This window comes from Pristiophorus japonicus, chromosome 27 (assembly GCF_044704955.1).
Source record: "Pristiophorus japonicus isolate sPriJap1 chromosome 27, sPriJap1.hap1, whole genome shotgun sequence".
NCBI classification, from domain to species: Eukaryota; Metazoa; Chordata; class Chondrichthyes; family Pristiophoridae; genus Pristiophorus; species Pristiophorus japonicus.
The window spans coordinates 1933497-1959256 of record NC_092003.1 but is presented as its reverse complement, the minus strand read 5'-3'; the positions used below and the strand labels follow the sequence as shown (position 1 = coordinate 1959256).

The window sequence follows — 25760 nt, the reverse complement described above, 5'->3', positions numbered from 1 at the left end:
TCTTATTGAATGGCGGAGCAGGCTCGAGGGGCCGTATGGACGACTCCTCCTATTTCTTATGTTCTAATGAATCCATCCATCGACCTACACAAGCTGCTCCGGCAGCTAACTGTTTGAGGTTTTATTCTGTGAGCCAGAAGTCCAGCCCAGGGAGTCAGCATTCCGTCTTGTGAAGTGCTTCCTGAGCTCTGTCCAAACCCACTGTGTTAGCTTCTGCCTCCTTTTCTCTCTCACTGGTTTCTCCCAGTGTCCCAGTGTCCTGCAGTTGTATTGTGAGTTAATGGTGCTCAGGATTCAGCTTCCCTATTGCCGCTCGATCCGTCTATCTCTCCTTGTGCTGCGCTGACGATACAAGGGTAGACTCGGTGTGAAGTGGCCTGGCTTTGGAAACTCCCCAACTGGAGCGTATCAAAGTCCAGGGAATGTATCGGGGCCCCGCGCACCGTATCGGGGCTCCGTGACCAGTATCGCGGCCTTGCGCACCGTATCGAGGCCCAGGGACCGTATCGGGGCCTCGGGAACCGTATCGGGGCCCAGGGAACCGTATCGGGGCCCCGCGCACCATATCGGGGCCAGGCAACTGTATCAGGGCCCGCGAACCGTATTGGGGCCCAGGGAACCATATCGGGGCCCAGGGAACCGTATCGGGGCCCCACGCACCATATCGGTGCCCCCAGGAACTGTATCGGGGCCCCGCGCACCGTATCGGGGCCCAGGGAACCGTATCGGGGCCTGAAGGAAGCATCCGTATTTTTGACATTACAGCAGTGACGACACCTCAGTTAATGGAGGTAATTCAATTAAATTCTTTAGTTTAATGATTTCAAAAATTTAACGACCATCATTTCCATCAGCAACAGAATTAACAAACGCACGAACAAATCGAGCAGCAGCACCAACAGTTTCAGCAGCAGCACCAACAACATCCGCTGCAGCACCAACAACAACCCCAACAGAAGCACCAGCAGCTTGAACAACAGCAGCACCAGCAGCACCAACATCACTCTCGATTTCCTTGCCCTGTGGGAAGAGAGTGCATCAGTTAGAGACAGAAACAGACACCACAGTGAAGGTATTTCAGTGACTCTGAGATCCCAGCTGTAGATACTGTGCCGGGTCGTTGATGGCATGACCTCTAGTGACCTTCCCAATGTGCCTTTGTATCCTCTTCCATTTAACATGTGCCTCGGTCTCCATTCCCATTCTATGGAATAACCAAGGAATTCTGGTCTAACCCCCCTCCCCCCCAGTACCGTTCCCCGACTCTCTCACTGACAAACCGATAGAATGCCCCATTCACCCCCCCCACACAACACCTTGTGTCAACGTGTCTCAGACACTTGGAGGGACACCTGCTGGCAGAGAGGCCCAAGCCACATCAGATCTCCCCAGTGTATCATTACCTGTTGGTCACGGGATGTACTCACCTGATCCGATACTTTTTTACCGCACCGAAGCTCATTGACAAAGTGCTCGCAGTTTGCTGTTGTTAGTTCGTACTCCACTTTGTTTCCAACCTTTGCTTTAGCATTTTTTATTATCTCGTCAATGGGTAACGGGTCCCATTTCTCGTCAGAAGTGTTGTTGATATGGTACTCATCCTTTCCAGCTACCTTAGAGAGACGCTGTCTTTTAACCACAATGTTAGTCGTAGAGCTGGACGATACTCTTGCACTCGATCCTAGAAAATACATCAAAGGGACGGTTTATTGAGGCTGTTGGAATACCCGGGTTGGATACAGTTAAAGGGATGGAACCTTGCTTAGATACAGTTAAAGGGAATGGATTACTGAGGCTGATAAAATACCTCAGTTCGATACAATCTACAATTCTCTGGCACCGTTGAGAGTAATTGGGCCAAGGTGCTTCAGAGAGGAGTAAGGTGAGCAGCAGCAGTTGTAGAGTTTGGAGAACTGACCTTAGATTTGGTCACCGAGGGTTTGAGGCAGCTTTTGAGGTTGGGGAGAAAATGTCGGGCAGTGGCAGAGCTAGGGTAGAGGAATGGAGGGGTCGAACTCCAGATTTGCCCGACTGATGCCCCCAATTTTGGTCAATTTAGCCTATAAGAAGTCCAACTTTGGCTAACCTCAAAATGATTGGGGGTGAGGGCAAGTCATGACCCCCACTGGCGGCAGGTTTAGGGGGGAATTCCAGCGCTTGGTGTCAAAATGTCTGCCACCAATGCTAGAGGAAGGGGGATTGTCAGGAATCTGGACTGTAATTACACCCTCCTGCCAGTGGTGACACTGCAGCACCTCCACTGGTGAAAGGTTGTGATTACAGCGTGACGTTTACATAGGCAGCCTCCATTGTAAATAATGGAACGTGGGCAGACTTCAGATTCATACCTTTATTCTGTCAATATAAAAGGACGTTGAATCTAAGTACAAAAGCCTGAGAGCTCTTACCTTCAGTTAAGTGGACGACATCTCCATCTCCGACATAGATAGCCCAATGTTGATAATCACCTCGGAATATTTCGATCAAATCTCCAGGCTTGGGATCAGGGAATGACTGGAAACATGATGGATTTTACATTAGAAGTCAGCGCGGCTGTTTGAAAGTACTTATTGTTAGTTTCTTGGATTCTCGTGGTTAATCCAAGGACTAACACTAACACCGTGTATTTATACAGCCTTTAACATAGTCACCACACGGGCTTGACAGAGCTAGGTCTTGGTCCAGTGGCAAGGATTACCCAGGACAACTGGAGACCAGCTCTGCTGCACGGACCTAGTGCGCGCACATATCGCAGTGTGCTGCCCCTGGCCCCGAACTCACGCCTTTCTTGGGCCCCGATCACATCCCTCCACAGTCTCTCACAGCTCCTTCGCCCCGATCTCGCCACTCCTGTTCCATCTGCCCACGCTCCAATCACCGACCTGGACCTAGCTGACGTCCCTCTTCGCTGCCTTTGCCCTCCTGCACCAGCTCGCGCTGTACCCTGTAGTGGCCTCCCTCCACACTGTCCAGGGGCTGCATGCCGCTCCTTTTAACGGCCACCACACGTTAAAAAAATCCACGCACAGGTATCTTCCACCTTTGAGGATGTAGTTCGGGTTCTAAAGTTGAAACACCTGTGAACTCATCCTTTTTTTGGCGTAGAAGCAAGTCACCCTCATTTCGAGGGACTGCCTATGATGATGACTAACATAGTGAAACTGTTGAGAGTCCTTAACTCTTAAACATAATCACACGAGGCATGTACTGCAGACACAATCACTCTGTGAGCTTCACCTTTATTACCTGGACCAAGGAGTGCTGGCCCTGCGAGGGACCTCCCCTTATATACCTGAATCTCCAGGTAAGGAGTGTCTTCCACAAGTACACCCCCTGTGGTCAAGGTGTGCATTTCCAGTAAGTATGTACAGTATGTAGTAGTTACCTGAGGGTTACAATTGTATAAGGGTTACAGTAGTGTGCTGGTTACATACATGACAGAAACATCCAAGGGCGCTTCACAGGAGCGATTATCAGACAAAATTTGACACCGAGCCAAAGAAGAAGATATTAGGACAGGGGACCAAAAACTTGATCAAAGAGCGAGGTTTTAAGAAATGACTTAAAGGAGGAGAGAGGGCGGAGAAGTTTAGGGATGGAATTCCAGATCCAGGCTCAACAGCTTTTGGGGGAGAGGGTTCCCGATTCCCACTGCCCTTTGTGTGAAGTGTTTCCTGACATCACCCCTGAACGGCCGGGCTCTAATGTTAAGATAATCCCCCTTGTTCTGGGCTATTCCCCACCCCCCCAGAGGAAATAATTTCCTCTACCCTTTCAACTTCTTTAATCATTTAAAATACCTCAATTAGATCATCACTTATTCTTTTATATTGAAGGGAATCATAGTCATCATCCTCATCATCATCACCTAGTCTCAAGCCCAGTCTCTGCACACACTTTTCATAGTTTAGCCCCGGGGTATCATTCTGGTGAATCTGCGCTGCTCCCACTCCGAGGCCGATATATCCTCCCCGAGGGGCGGGGCTCAGGACGGGACGTAGTTACTGCAGATGGGGTCTGACCAGAGCTTTATATAAACACAGGCATTTTCCAGCCCTGGAGTTCAGGACTTGAATAGAAAATAGAAACATAGAAAATAGGTGCAGGAGTAGGCCATTCGACCCTTCGAGCCTGCACCACCATTCAACATGATCATTGCTGATCATTCACCTCAGTACCCCTTTCCTGCTTTCTCTCCATACCCCTTGATCCCTTCAGCCGTAAGGGCCATATCTAACTCCCCCTTGAATATATCCAATGAATTGGCCTCAACAACTCTATGCGGCAGGGAATTCCACAGGTTAACAACTCTCTGAGTGAAGACGTTTCTCCTCATCTCAGTCCTAAATGGCTTACCCCTTATCCTTAGACTTTGTCCCCTAGTTCTGGATTTCCCCAACATCGGGAATATTCTTCCTGCATCTAACTTGTCCAGTCCCGTCAGAATTTTATATGTTTCTATGAGATCCCCTCTCATCCTTCTAAACTCCAGTGAATACAGGCCCAGTCGATCCAGTCTTTCCTCATCCCAGGAATCAGTCTGGTGAACCTTCGCTGCACTCCCTCAATAGCAAGAGCGTCCTTCCTCAGATTAGGAGACTAAAACACCAGGTGAGGCCTCACTAAGGCCCTGTACAACTGCAGTAAGACCTCCCTGCTCCTATACTCAAATCCCCTAGCTATGAAGGCCAACATACCATTTGCCTTCTTCACCGCCTGCTGTAACTGCATGCCAACTTTCAATGACTGATAAACCATGACACCCAGGTCTCGCTGCACCTCCCCTTTTCCTAATCTGCCGCCATTCAGATAATATTCTGTCTTCCTGTTTTTGCCACCAAAGTGGATAACCTCACATTTATCCACTTGATACTGCATCTGCCACGCGTTTGCCCACTCACCTAACCTGTCCAAGTCACCCTGCAGCCATTTAGCGTCCTCCTCACAGCTCACACTGCCACCCAGCTTAGTGTCATCTGCAAACTTGGAGATATTACACTCAATTCCCTCATCCAAATCATTAATGTATATTGTAAATAGCTGGGGTCCCAGCACTGAGCCCTGCGGCACCCCACTAGTCACTGCATCCTGTCTGCCAACCAGTTCTCTATCCACGTCAGTACATTACCCCCAATACCATGTGCTTTAATGTTGCACACCAATCTCTTGTGTGGGACCTTGTCAAAAGCCTTTTGAAAGTCCAAATACACCACATCCACTGGTTCTCCCTTGTCCAGTCTACCAGTTACATCCTCAAAAAATTCTAGAAGATTTGTCAAGCAGGATTTCCCTTTCATAAATCCATGCTGTCTTGGACCGATCTCGTCACTGCTTTCCAAATGTGCTGCTATTTCATCTTTAATAATTGATTCCAACATTTTCCCCACTACTGATGTCAGGCTAACCGGTCTATAATTACTCGTTTTCTCTCTCCCTCCTTTCTTAAAAAGTGGTGTTACATTAGCTACCCTCCAGTCCATAGGAACCAATCCAGTTTCGATAGACTGTTGGAAAATGATCACCAATGCATCCATTATTCCTAGGGCTACTTCCTTAAGTACTCTGGGATGCAGACTGTCAGGCCCCGGGGATTAATCGGCTTTCAATCCCATCAATTTCCCTAACACCATTTCCCATCTAATAAGGATTTCCTTCAGTTCCTCCTTCCCACTAGACTCTCGGTCCCCTAGTATTTCCTTCGTGAAGACAGAACCAAAGTACTTGTTCAACTGGTCCGCCATTTCTTTGTTCCCCATTATAAATTCACCTGAATCTCACTGCAAGGGACCTACGTTTGTTTTCACTAATATTTTTATTTTCACATATCTATAGAAGCTTTCGCAGTCAGTTTTTATGTTCCCAGCAAGCTTCCTCTCATACTCTATTTTTCCCTCCTTCCCTGTCTGAAGTAAAAATAAAACGGGGAAGGTCACTCAACCGTGGCTAACAAGGGAAATTAAGGATAGTGTTAAATCCAAGGAAAAGGCATATAAATTGACCAGAAAAAGCAGCAAAGCTGAGGACTGGGAGAATTTTGTAATACAGCAGAGGAGGACAAAGGGTTTAATTAGGAGGGGGGAAATTCTCCCAGTCCTCAGGTTTGCTGCATTTTCTGGCCGATTTCTATGCCTCTTGCTTGGATTTAACACTATCCTTAATTTCCCTTGTTAGCCACGGTTGAGCCACCTTCCCCGTTTTATTTTTATTCCAGACAGGGAAGGAGGGGGAAAATAGAATATGAGAAAAAAGCTTGTTAGGAACATAAAAACTGACTGTGAAAGCTTCTATAGATATATGAAAATAAAAATATTAGTGAAAACAAACGTAGGTCCCTTGCAGTGAGATTCAGGTGAATTTATAATGGGGAACAAAGAAATGGCGAACCAGTTAAACAAGTACTTTGGTTCTGTCTTCAAGAAGGAAGACACAAATAACCTTCTGGAAAGTCTAGGGGACCGAGGGTCTGGTGAGAAGGAGGAACTGAAGGAAATCCTTATTAGATGGGAAATGGTGTTAGGGAAATTGATGTGATTGAAGGCCGATAAATCCCTGGGGCCTGATAGTCTGCATCCCAGAGTATTTAAGGAAGTAGCCCTAGAAATAGTGGATGGACATGTGATCATTTTCCAACAGTCTATCGACTCTGGATCAGTTCCTATAGACAGGAGGGTAGCTAATGTAGCACCGCTTTTTAAAAAAGGAGGGAGAGAGAAAACGGGTAATTATAGACCGGTTAGCCTGACATCAATAATGGGGAAAATGTTGGAATCAATTATTAAAGATGAAATAGCAGCACATTTGGAAAGCAGTGACGAGATCGGCACAAGTCAGCATTGACTTATGAAAGGGAAATCCTGCTTGACAAATCTTCTAGAATTTTTTGAGGATGTAACTGGTAGACTGGACAAGGGAGAACCAGTGGATGTGGTGTATTTGGACTTTCAAAAGGCTTTTGACAAGGTCCCACACAAGAGATTGGTGTGTAACATTAAAGCACATGGTATTGGGGTAATGTACTGACGTGGATAGAGAACTGGTTGGCAGACAGGAAGCAGGGAGTCGGGATAAACGGGTCCTTTTCAGAATGGCAGGCAGTGACTGGTGGGGTGGCGCAGGGCTCAGTGCTGGGACCCCAGCTATTTACAATATACATTAATGATTTGGATGAGGGAATTGAGTGTCATATCTCCAAGTTTGCAGATGACACTAAGCTGGGTGGCAGTGTGAGCTGTGAGGGGGACGCTAAAAGGCTGCAGGGTGACTTGGACAGATTAGGTGAGTGGGCAAATGCGTGGCAGATGCAGTATAATGTGGATAAATGTGAGGTTATCCATTTTGGTGGCAAAAACACGAAGGCAGAATATTATCTGAATGGTGGCAGATTAGGAAAAGGGGAGGTGCAACGAGACCTGGGTGTCATGGTTCATCAGTCATTGAAAGTTGGCATGCAGGTACAGCAGGCGGTGAAGAAGGCAAATGGTATAATCGCCTTCATAGCTAGGGGATTTGAGTATAGGAGCAGGGAGGTCTTACTGCAGTTGTACAGGGCCTTAGTGAGGCCTCACCTGGAATATTATGTTCAGTTTTGGTCTCCTAATCTGCTATTGAGGGAGTGCAGTGAAGGTTCACCAGACTGATTCCCGGGATGGCTGGACTGACAGATGAGGAGAGACTGGATCGACTGGGCCTGTATTCACTGGAGTTTAGAAGGATGAGAGGATCATAGAAACATATAAAATTCTGACGGGACTGGACAGGTTAGATGCAGGAAGAATGTTCCCGATGTTGGTAAGTCCAGAACCAGGGGACATAGTCTAAGGATAAGGGGTAAGCCATTTGGGACTGAGATGAGGAGAAACTTCTTCACTCATAGAGTTTGTTAACCTGTGGAATTCCCTGCCGCAGAGAGTTGTTGATGCCAGTTCATTGGATATATTCAAGAGGGGGTTAGATATGGCCTTTACAGTTAAAGGGATCAAGGGGTATGGAGAGAAAGCAGGAAAGGGGAACTGAGGTGAATGATCAGCCATGATCATATTGAATGGTGGTGCAGGCTTGAAGGGCCGAATGGCCTGCTCCTGCACCTATTTTCTATGTAAACCCATTGTCCTCCTCTGCTGTATTACAAAATTCTCCCAGTCCTCAGGTTTGCTCCTTTTCTGGCCAATTTATATGCCTCTTCCTTGGATTTAACACTATCCTTAATTTCCCTTGTTAGCCACGGTTGAGCCACCTTCCCCGTTTTATTTTTACTCCAGACAGGGATGTACAATTGTTGAAGTTTATCCATGTGATCTTTAAATGTTTGCCATTGCCTATCCACCGTCAACCCTTTAAGTATCACTCGCCAGTCTTCTTGCCAATTCACGTCTCATACCATCGAAGTTACCTTTCCTTAAGTTCAGGATCCTAGTCTCTGAATTAACTGTGTCACTCTCCACCTTAATAAAGAACTCTACCATATTATGGTCACTCTTCCCCAAGGGGCCTTGCACAACAAGATTGCTAATTAGTCCTTTATTGGGTATAGGGTCCTTTATTGAAACATCTATGAACTCATCCCTTTTGGTGTGGAAGCAAGTCATCCTTGTTCGAGGGACTGCTTATGATGATGATATATAAACTGTAACATCGCTCCCACCGATTGTATTCCAGCCCCCGAGATAAAGACAAACATTCCATTTGTCTCTTTAATTATTTTTTGACCCTGAGCGCTGGGTTTTAGTGATTTCTGTACTTGGAGCCCTAAATCTCTCTGCTCCCCCACAGTTCCGAACTTCTCGCCAGTTAGAACAATGAAATCTTGTATTGATCTCCAACACTTTGAGGAAGTGACTGGGAGGGAGAGTGGAACCAGAAGAGGCAGTCCAGGAACCACAGAATGAGTTGGACAAGGTTTGTGAGTGAACAGAGTGATGGCGGAGGGAATTTAAGGCCGAGACGTGAAAAGTGTTGCCCAGAGGAAGGAGAAATAGCTGAGCAGCACGGCCCAGGATGAAGCTAAAAGATCTAGGAATCTCAGGAAACCCAAAGCCAAACCAAGGCAGTAAATACAATCTAAATGTAAGTTCCAATATGCTTTATCTGTTTCTGTTTAATGAGGGAATGCGGTCTGGGATATTGGATTAGCGTTACCATTTATAGAGTTAAAGACTCTGGGCCAATATGGAGCAGGCATCGTTCACAGGAAGCCTGTCGGACACACAGCCGAGTTGTGGATTAAAGGGTTAGACCTGGCAAATATCAAAAAGTGAAGGACGAACTTACTTTTCGATTACTCATTTTCGGCTCTTGATTGTGAACTGAGATCAAGAACTAGATGGCAGTAAACAATCTCTCTCCCTCGGAGTTTCAGGACACTTGCAAAGTGGAATCAAAAAATGACGGAGCTTTCTTTTAAAAGTACTCAGCGACTGTATTGTGTGTTCGGTGCACTATTCCTTGTCGGGCTGTATATGATGCCTAAATTGATCAATCAGCTATTACCATTTATGGTTTATTGCAGGTTGGATATGTCTCGGGTACAAAGGTTTTTGCGGCAGAGGCTTGGCCCAAACAATCGATCGGTCATTCTTGTTCCCTGTCCAGGTTAACACCTGCTGACATTCCTGGCCTGCTGGGGGTGCCTCTTGTCTGACAACAGCAACTCCACCTTACATAATATATAATGGGGCTGAAATTCAGCCCCCCGAAAAGGCTGCGTACAGCCGGAAAGCGGCAGCCTAGCGGCAGAGGCGAGTGGCCGCTGGTTTGGCGTCCAATGGCCGCCGCCAGCAAAACTCACCTCGGTGATTTTTCCGGCAGTCCCCAACTCCTCCTCAGTACATCATCAAAGGACGCACTGCCGATCTCCCGTACCTCAATCAATATTCAGCACAAAACATCTTCGGGCCGCCGATTGGTGCCCCAGACAGCTTTTTCTGTCGGTGCACCTTGTTTTCAGTGTGTGGGTCATGGCTATGCGGCGGCCATTAAAGGGGAGGGCATTCTGCCGTGGCTGCCATTTTTTTGCCGGCCGACTTCCAGATCGGCCGGACAATTATGCCCCCCGGGTTCAGCCAGGTCGCCAACAGGCAGCCTGACACCCCCTGTTAAGTGCCAGGCTGTTGGCCCGGCTGAAACCCTCCCTAGTGGCCCAGTGGACCGAACTAAAATCGTCGCAGAACTCGCAGTGGCGCTCCCCTTTAAGTGAAGGGGAGCGACATGGTGACACACATGAGTCATGACATCATCACAGCTCCGCTGATGTATGACAGCGGCGGAGATTCTGTCCCGCCTCCACTTCCGCCCCTCTCGTGGTCGATCATCTGCTTCCCGCCCCCATTATGACCGACTTCCGTTCCGCCTGAAAAAAAATGACAAACAGCTGAATTGTGCGAAGAAGGTCACCTCATCCACCGCGGTGGAAAAAACACTTCAAAATTGGTAGGTGCGACCCGTTTCGGGTGGACCTGAATTTCTACCCCAAGAAATCCATCTTATCCGTGCGATGAGAAAGAAAGACAGAACTCCCATTCTACAACACCTTCCACAGCTACAGAACGTCCCAAAGCATTTTACAGCCAATTAAGTCCTTTTTTTCAAGTGTAGTCACTGTTGTAATGTAGAAAATATCGCAGCAATTTTGCGCACAGCAAGCTCCCACAAACAGCAATGTGATAATGACCTAGATCATCTGTTTTCGTGATGTTGTTTGAGGGATAACTAACGGCCAGGACACCGGGCAGAGCTCCCCTACTCTTTCATCCAATAGTGGCTCTGGGATCTTAAAAATTTGTACCGGGATGTGGGCATCGCTGGAAAGGCCGGCATTTAGTGCCCATCCCCCTAATTGCCCCTTGAGAAGGTGGTAGTGAGCCGCCTTCTTGAACCGCTGCAGTCCGCGTGGTGAAGGTGCTCCCATAGAGCTGTTAGAGTTCCAGGATTTTGACCCTGCGACGATGAAGGAACGGCCGATATATTTCCAAGTCAGGATGGTATGTGACTCGGAGGGGAACTTGGAGGTGGTGGTGTCCCCATGCGCCTGCTGCCCTTGCCCTTCTAGGTGGTAGAGGTCGTGGGTTTGGGAGGTGCTGCCGAAGAAGCCTTGGCGAGTTGCTGCAGTGCATCTTGTAGATGGTACACACTGCAGCCACGGTGCGCCGGTGGTGGAGGGAGTGAATGTTGAAGGTGGTGGATGGGGTACTGATTAAGCGGGCTGCTTTGTCCTGGATGGTGTTGAGCTTCTTGAGTGTTGTTGGAGCTGCACTCATCCAGGCAAGTGATTATACACTCCTGACTTGTGCCATGTCGATGATGAAAAGGCTTTGGGGAGTCAGGAGGTGAGACACTCGCCGCAGAATACCCAGCCTCTGACCCGCTCATGTAGCCACAATATTTATGTGGCTGGTCCGATTAAGGTTCTAGTCAATGGTGACCCTCAGGATGTTTATGGCAAGGGATTCGGCCATTGAATATCAAGTGGAGGTGGTTAGACTCTTGCTTGTTGGAGATGGTCATTGCCTGCTGCTTGTGTGGCGCGAATGTTACTTGCCACCAATCAGCCCAAGCCCGAATGTCGCCCAGGTCTTGCTGCATGTGGGCACGGACTGCTCCATTATCTGAGGAGTTGCAAATGGAACTGAACACTGCATTCATCCGCGAATATTCCCACTTCTGACCTAAAGTATGATGGAAGGAAGGTCATTGATGAAGCAGCTGAAGCTGTTTGGGCCTAGGACACTGCCCTGAGGAACTCCTACACGATGTCCTGGGGCTGAGATGATTGGCCTCCAACAACCACAACCATCTCCCTTTGTGCTGGGTATGTCTCCAGCCCGTGGAGAGTTTTCCCTGATTCCCATTTACTTCAATTTTACTAGGGCCCCTTGATGCCACACTCGGTCAAATGCTGCCTTAATGTCGAGGGTAGTCACTCTCACCTCACCTCTGGTATTCAGCTCATTTGTCCATATTGGGACCAAGGCTGTAATGAGGTCTGGAGCCGAGTGGTCCTGGCAGAACCCAAACTGAGCATCAGTGAGCAGGCTATTGGTGGGTAAATGCTGCTTGATAGCACTGTCGATGACACCTTCCATTACTTTGCTAATGATTGAGAGTAGACTGACGGGGCAGTAATTGGCCGAATTGGATTTGTCCTGCTTTTTGTGGACAGGACATACCTGGGCAGTTGTTGACATTGTTGGGTATGTGCGAGTGTTGTAACTGTACTGGAACAGGTTGGCTAGAGGTGCGTCTAGTTCTGGAGCACAAGTCTTCAGCACAACAGCAGGGATGTTGTCAGGTCCCACAGCCTTTGCTGTGTCCTGTGAGCTCAGCCGCTTCTTGGTGTCACATGGAGTAAATTGAATTGGCTGGGACTGGATTCTGTGTGATGGTGGGAACCTCAGGAGGAGGCGAAGATGGATCATCCACTCTGCACTTCTGGCTGAAGATGGTTGCAAACGCTTCAGCCTTGTCTTTTGCACTTGTGTGCTGGGCTCTGCCATCCTTGAGGATGGAGATGTTCATGGAGCCTCTTCCTCCCATCAGTTGTTTAATTGTCCACCACCATTCATGACTGGATGTGGCAGGACTGCAGAGCTTTGATCTGATCCATTATGGGATTGCTTAGCCGTGTCTATAACATGCTGCACCTGCTGGTTAGCATGCATGTGTTGCAGCTTCACCAGGGTGGCACATCAGTTTTAGGTATGCCCGGTGCTCTTCTATACTCCTAATTGAACCAGGATTACATAAGAACATAAGAAATAGGAGGAGGAGGAGGCCATTCGGCCCTTCGAGGCTGCTCCACCATTCAAGAAGACCATGGCTGATCTTCTACCTCAAGTCCACTTGCCTGTACCCATATCCCTTGATTCCCTTACTATCCAAAGATCTATTAATTTCTGTCTTGAATATGCTCAAAGACTGAGCTTCCACAGTTCTCTGGGGTAGAGAATTCCAAAGATTCACCACCCTCTGAGTGAAGAAATTCCTCCTCATCTCAGTCCTAAATGGCCGACCCCTTATCCTGAGACTGTGACCCCTGGTTCTAGACTCCAGGGGAAAACATCCTCCAGCATTTACCCTGTCAAGCCCTGTCAGAATTTTATCTGTTTCAATGAGATCACCTCTCATTCTTCTAAACTCTAGAGAATATCGGCCCAGTCTGCTCAAATTCTCCTCATAGGACAATCCCCCATCCCAGGAATCAGTCTGGTGAACCTTCGTTGCACTCCCTCTATGGCAAGTATATCCTTCCTTAGGTAAGGAGACCAGAATTGTGCACAATACTCCAGGTGTGGTCTCACCAGGGCCCTGTATACTTGCAGTAAGACATCTTTACTCTTATACTCAAATCCTCTTGTAATAAATGCCAACATACCATTTGCTTTCTTAATTGCTTGCCGTATCTGCATGTTAACTTTCAGTGATTGGTGTACAAGGACACCTAGGTCCCTCTGAACACCAACATTTAACAATCTCTCACCATTTAAAAAATACTCTGCTTTTCTACTTTTCCTATCAAAGTGGATAACTTCACATTTCTCCATATTATATTCCATCTGCCACATTCTTGCCCAATCACTCAGCCTGGCTATATCCCCTTGAAGTCTCTGCATCCTCCTCACAACTTACATTCCCACCGAGCTTTGTATCATCAGCAAACTTGGATATATTACAATTGGTTCCCTCATCCAAATCATTGATATATATTGTGAATAGCTGGGGCCCCGGCACTGATCCTTGCAGTACCCCACTAGTTACAGCCTGCCAACCTGAAAATGATCCGTTTATTCCTACTCTCTGTTTTCTGTCCGTTAACCAATCCTCAATCCATGCTAATATATTACCCCCAATGCCATGAGCCCTAATTTTGTTTAATAACCTCCTGTGTGGCACCTTATCAAATGCCTTCTGAAAATCCAAATGCACCACATCCACCGGTTCCCCTTTATCTATTCTGTTAGTTCAACCTCAAAAAACTGTTAACAGATTTGTCAGACATGATTTCCCTTTCATAAATGCATTTGACTCTCCCCAATCTTCTTATTTTTTACGTTGGTTGGACTTGATTGGTCCCCTAGCTTGATGGCAAAGGTAGAGTGAGGGATATGCCGGACCATGAAGTTGCAGATTGTGGTGGAATACATTTCTGCCGCTGCTGGTGACCCATAGCGCCTCATGGATGCTAGGTTTTGAGCTACTAGATCTGTTCTGAATCTATCCCATTCAGCACGGTAGTTGTGCCACACAACAAAATGGAGGCTGTCCTCAGTGTGAACACAGGACTTCTTCTCCACAAGGACTGTGTGGTGGTCACTCCAACCAGTACGGTCATGGAAAGATGCATCTGTTGGTGTTGGTTCTTGTTAAGTGTTTAACCCCTTGGAACCTGTATTACACTACCAACCGAGGGCCTATCTGTTGCAGTCCCAAGGGATCCCAGCATCCCTTGGGAACATGGTATATAAGCAGGCCACCCACGAGGTACCTGCACTCTGGAGTCGCATTAAAGGAGCTAAGGTCACACTTGCTCATTGTACACAGTACTCAGTTTCCGTCCTTTATTATGAGTGTAACAATTGGCGATGAGGTAACGAACAACCGCGCAAAAATGCATAGAACAGTTGGTACCCTGGAGAAGTTCTCAGAAGGGGACAGTTGGGAGGCCTCCGTGGAGAGACTCGACCAATACTTTGTGGCCAACGAGCTGGAAGAGGACAAGAACGCTGCCAAATGAAGGGTGATCCTCCTAACTGTCTGTGGGGCAACAACCTATGGGCTCATGAAGAATCTCCTAGCTCCGGCAAAACCAACGGAGAAATCCTACGAAGAATTGTGTACGCTGGTCCGGGCCATGAGATAATCCTTCGCAAACTGTTGACTGTAGAAACTCCGAGTCTAAGTAAAGCCATAACGATAGGCCAGGCGTTTATGTCCACCAGCGACACCACCAAACAGATTTCGCAGAGTAAAGAAGTTTCGGCCAGTACTGTGCATAAAGTAACGTCGGTTTCGAGCAGATATATACATGGCAGAACGTACACGCCGGCTACTGCTGCCCGACCTCAGATGACCCAGAGTCCACCATCAATCGTTAATGTGAGGCAGTTAACACCTTGTTGGCGCTGTGGAGGTAATCCTCAGCCCCATCAATGTCACTTCAAGCACGATGCGTGCAACGGTTACAGAACAATGGGACACCTCTAGCGAATGTGCCGGCGAGCTGCAAACCCTCCAAACCACCACGTTGCAGAGGAAAATCGATCCACTGGGGATCAGGCTGAATTGGAGACTCGTACCGAGGAGGCAGAAGTGTGTGGGGTACACACATTCACTACGAAATGTCCACCAATAATATTGAAAGTTGAACTGAACGGAATCCCAGTATCTATGGAACTGGACATGGGTTCGAGTCAGTCCATAATGAGTAAAAAGGCCTTCGACAGGCTGTGGGGCAAAAAGGCACACAGGCCCAAGCTCAGCCCCATTCACACCAAACTAAGGACTTACACCAAGGAACTAATCCCTGTAATTGGCAGTGCAGAAGTCAAAGTCTCCTATGACGGAGCAGTACATGAACTCCCGCTGTGGATTATGCCAGGGGATGGCCCCACAGTGTTTGGCAGAAGCTGGCTGGGTAAAATCCGCTGGAACTGGGACGACATCCGAGCGCTTTCGTCTGTCGACGACGCCTCATGTGCCCAGGTTCTGAGCAAGTTCACATTGTTGTTCGAGCCAGGGATTGGAAGCTTCTCTGGGTAGATCCATTTGGTTCCCGGTACGCGACCCATCCACCACAAGGCACGGGCGATACCGTACATGATGCGTGAGAAAGTAGAAATTGAGCTGGACAGGCTGCAGCGAGAAGGCATCATCGTGCCGGTGGAATTCAACAAGTGGGCCAATCCGATTGTCCCGGTACTTAAAGAGGATGGCCCGGTTAGAATTTGTGGGGACTATAAAGTAACGATTAACCGTTTTTCGCTGCAGGACCAGTACCCGCTACCCAAGGCAGACGGCCTATTTGTGACCCTGGCTGGAGGGAAGACGTTCACCAAGCTGGACCTGACCTCGGCCTACGTGACGCAGGAGCTGGAGGAGTCTTCGAAAGGCCTCACCTACATCAACACGCACAAAGGTCTGTTTATCTATAACAGGTGCCCGTTCGGGATTCGGTCGGCCGCGGCAATCTCCCAATGGACCACGGAGAGCCTGCTAAAGTCGGTTCCTCGCACTGTGGTTTTCCAGGACGTCATACTGGTTACAGGTCGGGATACCATGGAGCACGTGAAGAACCTGGAGGAGATTCTTAGTCGGTTGGATCGCGTGGGGCTCAGGTTGAAACACGCAAAGTGTGTTTTCCTGGTGCAAGAGGTTGAGTTTTGGGAAGAAGAATGCAGCAGACGGCATCGACCCACCGACGCCAAGACGGAGGCCATCAAGAACGCGCCGAGACCACAAACCGTGACGGAGCTGCGGTCATTCCTGGGACTCCTTAACTATTTCAGTAATTTTCTACCTGGGTTAAGCACCCTGCTTGAATCTTTATTTGTGCTACTGTACAAGGGAGATGACTGGTATGGGGGAATTCACAAGAGATTGCCTTTAAGAAAGCCAGAAACAAACTGTATTCAAACAAACTGCTTGTCCTGTATAACCCTTGTAAAAGATTAGTGTTAGCTTGCGATGCGTCGTCATACGGGGTCAGGCTAACGAACCGGGGATTTTGCAACCGGTCGCTTTTGCATCCAGGAGTTTGTCCAAGGCCGAAAGGGCCGACAGCACGATTGAAAAAGAGGCTCTGGGGTGCATTTACGGAGTAAAAAAAAATGCACCAGTACTTATCTGGTCTCAAGTTTGAGCTTGAAACTGACCACAAGTCGCTCATATTGTTGTTCTCTGAGGGCAAAAGGATTAACACTAATGCCTCTGCCCACATCCAAAGATGGGCGCTCACACTGTTGGCATACAACTATGTAATCTGCCACAGACCGGGCACAGAGAACTGCGCAGATGCTCTCAGTCGGCTGCCATTGCCCACCACCTAGGTGGGAATGGCACAGCCAGTGGACTTGCTCATGGTCATGGAGGCATTCGAGAAACATAGAAACATAGAAACAGAGAAAGTAGGTGCAGGAGTAGGCCATTCGGCCCTTCGAGCCTACACCGCCATTCAATAAGATCATGGCTGATCATTCCCTCAGTACCCCTTTCCTGCTTTCTATCCATACCCCTTGATCCCCTTAGCCGTAAGGGCCATATCTAATTCCCTCTTGAATATATCCAATGATCTGGCATCAACAACTCTCTGCGGCAGGGAATTCCACAGGTTAACAACTGAGTGAAGAAGTTTCTCCTCATCTCAGTCCTAAATGGCCTACCCCTTATCCTAAGAGTATGTCCCCTGGTTCTGGACTTCCCCCAACATCGGGAACATTCTTCCCGCATCTAACCTGTCCAGTCCCGTCAGAATCTTATACGTTTCTATGAGATCCCCTCTCATCCTCCTAAACTCCAGTGAATAAAGGCTCAATTGATCTAGTCTCTCCTCATCTGTCAGCCCAGCCATCCCGGGAATCAGTCTGGTGAACCTTCGCTGCACTCCCTCAATAGCAAGAGCGTCCTTCCTCAGATTAGGAGACCAAAACTGTACACAATACTCCAGGTGTGGCCTCACCAAGGCCCTGTACAACTGCAGTAAGACCTCCCTGCTCCTATACTCAAATCCCATAGCTATGAAGGCCAACATACCATTTGCCTTCTTCACCGCCTGCTGTACCTGCATGCCCATTTTCAGTAACTGATGAACCATGACACTCAGGTCTCGTTGTACCTCCCCTTTTCCTAATCTGCCGCCATCCAGATAATATTCTGCCTTCCTGTTTTTGCCACCAAAGTGGATAACCTCACATTTATCCACATTATACTGCATCTGCCATGCATTTGCCCACTCACCTAACCTGTCCAAGTCACCCTGCAGCCTCTTAGCGTCCTCCTCACAGCTCACACCGCCACCCAGTTTAGTGTCATCTGCAAACTTGGAGATATTACACTCAATTCCTTCATCTAAATCGTTAATGTATATTGTAAATAGCTGGGGTCCCAGCACTGAGCCCTGTGGCATTCCACTAGTCACTGCCTGCCATTCTGAAAAGGATCCGTTTATCCCAACTCTCTGCTTCCTGTCTGCCAACCAGTTCTCTATCCGCATCAGTATATTACCCCCAATACCATGCGCTTTGATTTTGCACACCAATCTCTTGTGCGGGACCTTGTCAAAAGCCTTTTGAAAGTCCAAATACACCACATCCACTGGTTCTCCCTTGTCCACTCTGCTAGTTACATCCTCAAAAAATTCCAGAAGAATCGTCAAGCATGATTTCCCTTTCATAAATCCATGCTGACTCGGTCCGATCCTGACACTGCTTTCCAAATGTGCTACTATTTCATCCTTAATGATTGATTCCAACATTTTCCTCACTACTGATGTCAGGCTAACCGGTCTATAGTTACCGGTTTTCTCTCTCCCTCCTTTTTAAAAAAGTGGTGTTACATTAGCTACCCTCCAGTCCATAGGAACTGATCCAGAGTCGATAGACTCTTGGAAAATGATCACCAATGCATCCACTATTTCTAGTGCCCCGTTACGGCCCGCCAGATCAGGACTGTCCTTTGTAAAAAAACTGTGTCCTCCATGGGAGCTGGTCCAGTGTCCCAGCGGAGATGCAGGAGGCGATTAAGCCGTTCCACTGGCGCACAAACGAAATGTCCCTTCCGACGGACTGTCTGTTGTGGGGTAATCGCGTGGTCTTGCCCAAGAAAGGCAGAGATACGTTCATTTGTGAACTGCACAGCACCCACCCAGGCATTGTAATGACGAAAGCCATAGCCAGATCCCGTGTGTGGTGCCCTGGCATTGACTCAGATTTAGAGTCATGCGTGCGCCAGTGCAACACTTGCTCTCAGCTGAGCAATGCACCGAGAGAGGCACCGCTAAGTTTGTGGTTGTAGCCCTACAAACCGTGGTCGAGGATCCACGTGGACTATGTGGGCCCATTTCTAGGCAAAATGTTTTTGGTTGTCGTGGACGCTTACTCAAAATGGATTGAATGTGTGATAATGTCTGTAAGCACGTCCACGGCCACCATTGAAAGCCTACGAGCCATGTTTGCCACGTACGGCTTGCCTGATGTCCTAGTTAGCGACAATGAGCCGTGCTTCACCAGTGCTGAATTCAAGGAATTCATGACCCGTAACGGGATCAAACCCCGTTCAAGCCCGCATCCAACGGCCAGGCAGAATGGGCAGTTCAGACCATCAAGCAAAGCTTGAAACGCGTGTCAGATGGCTCCTTGCAGACCCGGCTGTCCCGAGTGCTGCTCAGCTACCGTACCAGACCCCACTCACTCACCGGGGTTCCCCCAGCCGAACTGCTCATGAAAAGGGCACTAAAAACAAGGCTCTCTCTTGTCCATCCTGATCTCCATGATCACGTGGAAGACAAGCGGCATCAACAAAGTGTGTACCATGACCACGCAAATCTGTCACGCGATATTGAGATCAATGATCCTGTGTTTGTGCTCAATTATGGACATGGTTCCAAATGCCTTGCTGGCATGGTCACAGCGAAAGAGTGGAATAGGGTGTTTCGGGTCAAATTGATCAATGGTCAAACGCACAGAAAGCATTTGGACCAAATCAAATTGCGGTTCACCAACAGCTACGAACAACCCGAAGAAGACACCACCAACTTTGACGCTCCAACACACACACACACAAGTGACAACTGACATCATGTTTGACCACGAAGCCGAACTCACCATCCCCAGCAGCCCGGCAAGGCCGGCTGCCCAACAGCCTAGTGAAGAACTAACCAACTCACCCACACCCACATTTGTACCGAGACGATCGACAAGGGAGCGAAAAGCCCCAGATTGTCTCACCTTGTAAATAAGTGTACCGTTGACTTCACGGGGGAGTGATGTTATGTATTTAACCCCTTGTAACGTGTATTAGACTGCAACCAGTGGGCCTACCTGTCAGAGTCCCAAGGGATTCCAGTTCATGCGGAGTTAGCTGAGGGCAGGAAAAATTGCGAGCATCCCTTGGGAGCACGGTATATAAGCAGGCCACCCACGAGGTACCTGCACTCTGGAGTCATAAGAACATAAGAATTAGGAACAGGAGTAGGCCATCTAGCCCCTCGAGCCTGCTCCGCCATTCAAAAAGATCATGGCTGATCTGGCCGTGGACTCAGCTCCACTTACCCGCCCTCTCCCCATAACCCTTAATTCCCTTATTGGTTAAAAATCTATCTATCTGTGACTTGAATACATTCAATGAGCTAGCCTCAACTGCTTCCTTGGGCAGAGAATTCCACAGATTCACAACCCTCTGGGAGAAGAAATTCCTTCTCAACTCGGTTTTAAATTGGCTCCCCCATATTTTGAGCCTGTGCCCCCTAGTTCTAGTCTCCCCGACCAGTGGAAACAACCTCTCTGCCTCGATCTTGTCTATCCCTTTCATTATTTTAAATGTTTCTATAAGATCACCCCTCATCCTTCTGAACTCCAACGAGTAAAGACCCAGTCTACTCAATCTATCATCATAAGGTAACCCCCTCATCTCTGGAATCAGCCTAGTGAATCGTCTCTGTACCCCCTCCAAAGCTAGTATATCCTTCCTTAAGTAAGGTGACCAAAACTGCACGCAGTACTCCAGGTGCGGCCTCACCAATACCCTATACAGTTGCAGCAGGACCTCCCTGCTTTTGTACTCCATCCCTCTCGCAATGAAGGCCAACATTCCATTCGCCTTCCTGATTACCTGCTGCACCTGCAAACTAACTTTTTGGAATTCATGCACAAGGACCCCCAGGTCCCTCTGCACCGCAGCATGTTGTAATTTCTCCCCATTCAAATAATATTCCCTTTTACTGTTTTTTTTTTCCAAGGTGGATGACCTCACATTTTCCGACATTGTATTCCATCTGCCAAACCTCAGCCCATTCGCTTAACCTATCTAAATCTCTTTGCAGCCTCTCTGTGTACTCTACACAACTCGCTTTCCCACTAATCTTTGTGTCATCTGCAAATTTTGTTACACTACACTCTGTCCCCTCTTCCAGGTCATCTATGTATATTGTAAACAGTTGTGGTCCCAGCACCGATCCCTGTGGCACACCACTAACCACCGATTTCCAACCTGAAAAGGACCCATTTATCCCGACTCTCTGCTTTCTGTTCGCCAGCCAATTCTCTAGCCATGCTAATACATTTCCTCTGATTCCGCGTACCTTTATCTTCTGCAGTAACCTTTTGTGTGGCACCTTATTGAATGCCTTTTGGAAATCTAAATACACCACATCCATCGGTACACCTCTATCCACCATGCTCATTATATCCTCAAAGAATTCCAGTAAATTAGTTAAACATGATTTCCCCTTCATGAATCCATGCTGCGTCTGCTTGATTGCACTATTCCTATCTAGATGTCCCGCTATTTCTTCCTTAATGATAGCTTCAAGCATTTTCCCCACTACAGATGTTAAACTAACCGGCCTATAGTTACCTGCCTTTTGTCTGCCCCCTTTTTTAAACAGAGGTGTTACATTAGCTGCTTTCCAATCCGCTGGTACCTCCCCAGAGTCCAGAGAATTTTGGTAGATTATAACGAATGCATCTGCTATAACTTCCGTCATCTCTTTTAATACCCTGGGATGCATTTCATCAGGACCAGGGGACTTGTCTACCTTCAGTCCCATTAGCCTGTCCAGCACTACCCCTCTAGTGATAGTAATTGTCTCAAGGTCCTCCCTTCCCACATTCCTGTGACCAGCAATTTTTGGCATGGTTTTTGTGTCTTCCACTGTGAAGACCGAAGCAAAATAATTGTTTAAGGTCTCAGCCATTTCCACATTTCCCATTATTAAATCCCCCTTTTCATCTTCTAAGGGACCAACATTTACTTTAGTCACTCTTTTCCGTTTTATATATCGGTAAAAGCTTTTACTATCTGTTTTTATGTTTTGCGCAAGTTTACTTTTGTAATCTATCTTTCCTTTCTTTATTTAAGAAGCTAAGGTCACACTTGCTCATTGTACACCGTACTCAGTTTCCATCCTTTATTATGAGCGTAACAGTTCTCTCACCTCCTGCCGCAGGCCCAGAATGGCAGCTTCGGAACTCGGCCAGCTCAGTCAGTATTGGTGTTACCGAGCCACTCTTGGTGATGGACATTGAAGTTCCCCACTCACAGTACCTTCAGTGCTTCTTCCAAGTGGTGTTCAACATGGATGGGTACTGATTCATCAGCTGAGGGAGGGCGGTTGGTGGTAATTGGCAGGAGGTTTTCTGGCCCATGTTTTACCTGATGCCATGAGACTTCAAGGGGTCTGGAGTCGATGTTGAGGACTCCCAGGGCCACTCCCTCCTGACTGTATACCACTGTGCCACCACCCTTGGTGGGTCTGTCCTGCTGGTGGGACAGGACATAACCAGGGATGGTGATGGAGGAGTCTGGGACATTGGCTGAAAGGTATGATTCTGTGTGTATAACAATGCCAGCCTGTTGCTTGGCTAGTCTGTGGAACAGCTCTTCCAATTTTGGCACCAGTCACCAGATTTTTTTAAATTCGTTCATAGGCTGCGGGCATCACTGACAAGGCCAGCATTTATTGCCCATCCCTAACCGCCTTCGATGCCACCTTCTTGAATAGGTGGCTCCCTCAGTACTGCCCCTCCGATAGTCCAGTGCTCCCTAAATACTGTCCGTCTGAAAGTGCGTCGCTCTCTTAGTACTGTCACTCCGACAGTGCGGTGCTCCCTCAGTACTGCCCCTCCGACCGTGCGGTGCTCCCTCAGTACTGCCCCTCCGACCGTGCGGTGCTCCCTCAGTACTGCCCCTCCGACAGTGCGGTGCTCCCTCAGTACTGCCCCTCCGACCGTGCGGTGCTCCCTCAGTACTGCCCCTCCGACCGTGCGGTGCTCCCTCAGTACTGCCCCTCCGACAGTGCGGCGCTCCCTCAGTACTACCCCTCCGACAGTGCGGCGCTCTCTCAGTACTGTCCCTCCGACAGTGCGGCGCTCCCTCAGTACTACACCTCCGACAGTGCGGCGCTCCCTCAGTACTGCCCCTCCGACAGTGCGGCGCTCCCTCAGTACTGTCCCTCCGACAGTGCGGCGCTCCCTCAGTACTACCCCTCCGACAGTGCGTGCTCCCTCAGTATTGTCACTCCGACAGTGCGGTGCTCCCTCAGTACCGCCCCTCCGACCGCGCGGTGCTCCCTCAGTACTGTCCCTCCGACACTCCCTCAGTACCGCCCCTCCGACAGTGCAGCGCTCTCTCAGTACTGCCCCTCCGACAGTGCGGCGCTCCCTCAGTATTGCCCCTCCGACAGTGCAGCGCTCTCTCAGTACTGCCCCTCCGACAGTGCGGCGCTTCCTCAGTACTGCCCCTCCGACAGTGCAGTGCTCCCTCAGTACTGCCCCTCCGACAGTGCGGCACTCCCTCAGTACTGCCCCTCCGACAGTGCAGCGCTCTCTCAGTACTGCCCCTCCGACAGTGCGGCTCTCCCTCAGTACCGCCCCTCCAACAATGCGGCGCTCCCTCAGTACCGCCCCTCCGACAGTGCGGTGCTCCCTCAGTACTGCCCCTCCGACAGTGCGGCGCTCACTCAGTGCTGCCCCTCCGACAGTGCGGCTCTCCCTCAGTACTGCTCCTCCGACAGTGCGGCGCTCCTTCAGTACTGCCCCTCCGACAGTGCGGCGCTCCCTCAGTACTGCCCCTCCGACAGTGCGGCGTTCCCTCAGTACTGCCCCTCCGACAGTGCGGCGCTCCCTCAGTACTGCCCCTCCGACAGTGCAGCGCTCTCTCAGTACTGCCCCTCCGACAGTGCGGTGCTCCCTCAGTACCGCCCCTCCAACAATGCGGCGCTCCCTCAGTACCGCCCCTCCGACAGTGCGGTGCTCCCTCAGTACTGCCCCTCCGACAGTGCGGCACTCCCTCAGTACTGCCCCTCCGACAGTGCTGCGCTCCCTCAGTATTGCCCCTCCGACAGTGCGGTGCTCCCTCAGTACCGCCCCTCCGACAGTGCAGTGCTCCCTCAGTACTGCCCCTCCGACAGTGCGGTGCTCCCTCAGTACTGCCCCTCCGACAGTGCGGCGCTCCCTCAGTACTGCCCCTCCGACAGTGCGGTGCTCCCTCAGTACTGCCCCTCCGACAGTGCGGCGCTCCCTCAGTACTGCCCCTCCGACAGTGCGGTGCTCCCTCAGTACTGCCCCTCCGACAGTGCGGCGCTCCCTCAGTACCGCCCCTCCGACAGTGCGGTGCTCCCTCAGTACCGCCCCTCCGACAGTGCAGTGCTCCCTCAGTACTGCCCCTCCGACAGTGCGGCACTCCCTCAGTACCGCCCCTCCGACAGTGCGGGGCTTCCTCAGTACCGCCCCTCCGACAGTGCAGCGCTCCCTCAGTACTGCCCCTCCGACAGTGCGGCGCTCCCTCAGTACTGCCCCTCCGACAGTGCGGTGCTCCCTCAATACTGCCCCTCCGACAGTGCGCCGCTCTCTCAGTACTGCCCCTCCGACAGTGCGGCACTCCCTCAGTACCGCCCCTCCGACAGTGCGGTGCTCCCTCAGTACTGCCCCTCCGACAGTGCGGTGCTCCCTCAGTCATCATCATCATCATCATCATATGCAGTCCCTCGAAACGAGGATAAGACGCCAAAAAGAGATGAGTTCACAGGTGCCTCAATGAAGGACCTAATATTCCAGATCCCGAACTATGTGGTGCAGGGTGAAAGATGCCTGTGAGTGGATTTTTTTAACGTGAGGTGACCATTGCACACCAGCCACACCACACGGGCTTGACAGAGCGAGGTCTTGGTCCAGTGGCAAGGATTAACCAGGACGACTGGAGACCAGCTCTGCTGCACGGACGTAGAGCACAGACATATTGCAGTGTGGGCTGGCCAGTGCTGCCCCCTGCTCCCTCGCCTCTTCTGGGCCCTGAACTCACCCCTCTCCCTCAGTACTGCTCCTCCAACAGTCCACTGCTCCCTCAGTTCTGCCCCTCCAACAGTGCGCCGTTCCCTCAGTACTGCCCCTCTGACAGTGCAGCACTGTCTCAGTACTGCCCCTCCGACAGTGCGGCGTTCCCTCAGTACTGCCTTTCTGACAGTGCAGCGCTCCCTCAGTACTGCCTTTCTGACAGTGCAGCGCTCCCTCAGTACTGCCCCTCCGACAGTGCAGCACTCCTTCAGTACCGTCCCTCCCACAGTGCGCCGCTCCCTCAGTACTGCCCCTCCGACAGCACAGTGCTCCCTCGGTACTGCCCCTCCGACAGTGTGGCGCTCCCTCAGTACTGCCCCTCCGACAGTGCGGCGCTCCCTCAGTACTGCCCCTCCGACAGTGCGGCGCTCCCTCAGTACTGCCCCTCCGACAGTGCAGCGCTCCCTCAGCACCGCCCCTCCGACAGTGTGGCGCTCCCTCAGTACTGCCCCTCCGACAGTGCGGCGCTCCCTCAGTGCTGCCCCTCCGACAGTGCGGCGCTCCCTCAGTACTGGCACTGGGACTGTCGGCCAGAATTATGGAGCTTAAGTCTGTGGAATGGGACTCTAACATATGACCTTCTAACTCAGAGGCGAGAGTGATACTAACTGAGCCACACTGACACCTATGTCAACAGCCTTGTGGTTATGATTGAAGCAGAGCATTAAAGATCCCATGGGTGAAATGACAGAATTCCCCCAGTGCCCTGGGGCAACATTCCTCCCT

General features: G+C 49.8%; 1 protein-coding gene across 10 annotated transcripts in view; it reads left to right on the top strand.

The window, feature by feature from the left end:
* LOC139239404 (putative uncharacterized protein DDB_G0285119) overlaps positions 1–25760 on the top strand; it is a 174810-nt gene that overhangs the window by 136743 nt on the left and 12307 nt on the right. For 5 of the 10 annotated variants that reach the window (XR_011588639.1, XR_011588638.1, XR_011588643.1 and 2 more), the window contains 2 exons: positions 855–1072; positions 8770–9063. The exons of 1 other annotated variant lie outside the window; for it this stretch is intronic. The gene's annotated coding sequence lies outside the window, so the exon portion shown is untranslated. The remainder of the gene's footprint in view (positions 1–854; positions 1073–8769; positions 9064–25760) is intronic. 4 more of the 10 variants (XR_011588642.1, XR_011588644.1, XR_011588641.1 and 1 more) reach the window with 3 other exon arrangements.